Source organism: Papaver somniferum, chromosome 6 (assembly GCF_003573695.1).
Source record: "Papaver somniferum cultivar HN1 chromosome 6, ASM357369v1, whole genome shotgun sequence".
In the NCBI taxonomy this organism is placed as follows: domain Eukaryota; kingdom Viridiplantae; phylum Streptophyta; class Magnoliopsida; order Ranunculales; family Papaveraceae; genus Papaver; species Papaver somniferum.
The window spans coordinates 121641037-121644869 of record NC_039363.1 but is presented as its reverse complement, the minus strand read 5'-3'; the positions used below and the strand labels follow the sequence as shown (position 1 = coordinate 121644869).

The 3833-nt window shown below is 35.5% G+C and overlaps 1 pseudogene; it reads right to left on the bottom strand.

Annotated features, from left to right (window-relative positions):
* Window positions 1–655: 655 nt before the first annotated feature.
* Window positions 656–3065, bottom strand: LOC113286116 (annotated as a pseudogene).
* Between the last annotated feature and the right edge of the window lie 768 nt (window positions 3066–3833).

The following is a 3833-nucleotide window of genomic DNA, read 5'->3' as shown; positions in this document are numbered from 1 at the left end:
CTCTCAGTTACACTAGATAGACACATATGTAACTCTCAATTACACTAAACAGATGCGTGTGTAACTTCTAGTTACACATGCTAAGAAATTATTGTAAATGAATATTAAAGTAATAACTTTTTTTTTTGTGTTTTTTTTTTGATGTCTATTTATTTGCATATATATACAAGTGTAACTTTGCATTACACATATTATAAGGATGTGTAACTTCTGGTTACACATGCCATATGCATGTGTAACTTCTGTTTACACCTTCGCACTGTATTTTAATAATTTCGGGCTTAGATTTAATAATTTTGGGCCTAGATTTAAATTTTATTTAATTATGGGCTTGACAATATGCATAAGGGTATCAAGGTCTTTTAAAAACTCGGGGCCTAGATTTAAACTTTTTTTAATTAAGGGCCTCATATTATGGGTTATCCATGGGTTGGGCCTGAGCCTAATTTCCCCAAATCAAATATATCTGCCTCTCCAGGTCCGTAGTACGCTGTTGTCCACAATCCCAACTGATCAGTGGCCGAAGTACTAAATCTACAAGCCATAAAATTGAAATTCAAAGATCACTTCCACGCCAATTAGTACGCAATATTATGCATTTTAGGTCAACAAACAAATCGCAAAAATTACTCGATTAAAATAAAACAACGCCGGTATTAGTTTGAATAGAAAATTACTTACACTCCTTTAAAGAGTATATAAGGTTCATAAATTTCAGCCAACCGCTTTGCCAATTGAAGTTTGTCCTCCTTCATGAGTAAAAACAAGACGAAGGCGTTTTTCTAATAATTGTCTCCATGGTGAGCAAAATCGTTTCTAGAAGTATCATTATAACCTTCTCTGTAGATTAATAACTTAAATTGATCTACCTTATTAGGTACCACATAGTTGTTGTGAACGTGCTCTTGGAAGTTAGACATGGTGGGGAAGAAAACAGGCTTAACAATTTCAGCAATATCTCCACCTATCAACGGATTCTTGCAGAAATAATCGTAAGCGTATTCTAACAACTTAACGATCCTCGTCGGCTCTTTGTGTGCAGAACAACTTATATGGTAGATTAGATCGTCGTCGCCATCAGAGTAAATATGATTGTTAGCTTTTGCATTCACCATTACTACTATTATAGCATTCACCACCATATCTCCTGGGATCTGTTTTATCAAATCATAAGAAGAGTTTTCATCACTAATTTGACCCTTGTATCTAATTAAAATAAAACAAAATTGCATTCGTTGGATCTAATTAGGCTTAACTTACGATGTCAAAGAATGACTCATAGTCCCCAAGAAACAGGGTAGCTTTCCTCTTCCAACACTAATCACCATGGAGTCAAGTGCCCTGCAGATTAAAGTCAATAAAACAATGCATATGGTTCATCATGTTAATTCGGAAAAATAGTGCGGTACATTTTCAAGTGGTTTAGAAAATAAAAATATCTTTTTGCTATACGGTGAGTAGAAAACGTTAAGGAACACATGAAAATGTTAAGGTTAAGGCAAAGTGTTAGTGTTAGTGTTAACTTGACATACTTGAAACCTTCTATCCATCCAGGAAATGGCTCTCTGTAAGTGCCGGTTACAGCTGTAGGCCTTAGGATAACAACCGGAAAATTTCTTTTCAGGTGTGGACCAATTATCATTTCTCCCAATGCCTTTGTAAACGCATATGTGTTTGGCCATCCATAGAATTTAGCTCTGTTCAACACCAGGAAAGCAACAAGATGAAAGAAGTCATAATTCCAAACAAGGATTTTGTGCACGAAGTAGTTAAAAAAACTCTTAGGGTACCTTTCGTGTCCAAGCTTTTTCATCGCAGCAGTTTCTTGTTTCTTTGAGACTTGTTCAGCTTTGAGTCCATCCAATCTTTGTTGCATCAATTTCTTCTCTTCTTCAATTATGTCTAGGAATTTTGAGGATTCTTTCAATATTTGACTTAGAGGTTTCTCTAGTATAACTTCAGGCGTCTCAGCGTTACATACAAAAGCTGTTCGACCATCCATATAAATAGCCATATGGTTTAGTTGGAGAAGTGCGATAATAGTAGGTAGTATATATACATGGATCTCAGGTTTGCAAATATGTCATAAGAAAAATGCATGTGGTTTATACAAAAGTGGGTCTCGGGTGGGGATGGATATGTTTGCGTTATAGAGCTTACCTGTGGATACATGGAGAATCATCTCTAGGTTCTCACACTTTTCTGCGAAATTTAAGACATGCTTAGCTCCCATTGTGTTCACAGCCAAGGCCACATCGTATCTAATAACCAATATTGGAGAAAAGAACAATAACAAAAAAGAGTCAGCAGGATATCTAATGACAAAAAGAGTTTGTGCCTTTCTACTCTAGAAGAATTCGTTATCGAATACCTATCGTTGAAATTTGTAGTTTCAGCAAAATTGGCAACAAGGTGGATTTCTTTGTGCATCTTCTTTTCCAAATCAGAGTCTTCTATTCCCAAGTTTTCTAAACCGACATCTCCAAAAATAGGTGTCACCTTTTCGGATATAAAAGAATCGAACCCAAGACCATGCTTTTCTCTTAACACTCTAAATAGTTCCTTCCCTATCACCTACAAAACCAAATTAAGCTGAAGTTCACATTCATTTAGGTTGTTGACACTTCACTGATATCAATAATCTATTTTGTCTATGAAATAAATCCGATGTTTATTTACTGAATTTTGTACGCACATCCTTATTCAGACGTTGAGTAGGGGAGGATGCATCAGCAGCTCTTAAAAGAAGAAAAAGATGCTTCACATTAGGCTGAACCCTAAGTAATTTCTCCACAAACACTGCAAACATGATTTGAATAGAGCTGAAGAGTAAGGATATGATTAAGAAGATAAAAAATGACTAATGGAAAACATAAAAAGTACTGAATGCATGTTAATATTGTTGCATTGATTTGTGTTTATTACATACATTTTGCTAGATACCCAGTAGCACCAGTGACAAGGATGATCTTGTTCTCAAGAGATTGAACAATTGATCCATTGAATTCCATTGCTATATTTTTTTATATTAATAACTCAAAGCTTTTAATCTTTGAAACTTAAAATTTATGATTCTAGCTATATAACAAAAATAAGAGCCACTGCATGCATATTTATATTTGTCATTGACCAAAGATCATGGTTTAGGTGGTGTTTATTTGTCACTGTGGAGTGGTCATAGTTTCGATTTGTTGTTTGACATTGACGAATGATTATAATTTAGGTGGTTTTAGTACTTGTGATCGAGTAAATTGCATCAAAATGAACTAACATCGTACCATGAAACACAAGCCTAAGTCGTTAGTTATTAAACATAATATCTTAGTTTTGATCAAGCTATTATGTTGAAGAAGGAAAGACTAAAGATACATGGTGCGACCACAGTGTGTCTACCGGATGTCCAACACATAGTACACTAAAGTGGGCTAAGTTATGTACTCAACACGTGTCGACAGCGACATCTGCCAGAGAGTTCGGTCTTTCTGGAGTTCTTGTTCGATTGTCCATCTGAATTCAACCTTGTTGAAAATTTTGTCTAAATTGGGAGTACCAGTTTGTTTTTCTTGAGGGGTATCATTCGGAAGGTATAAGATATTTTATATCATGTGTCCACCCGAAAGATGTGGGGAAATGGGTATTCGACAAAGTTTAGTCCTGAATCATCGATGGAAACAGATTTGTCGGAAATAAGAGTTGGTGTTCGTGGTCCTGTTAGTAATGGTGTTTGGTGTGAGGAATTAATTATTGGTAATAAAGAAGTGTGGGTTGAGATCAGATGCATTGGTGAGACTTTAGATCCATCTAGAGAAGATTTGAAACCAGTCTCTGGTGCA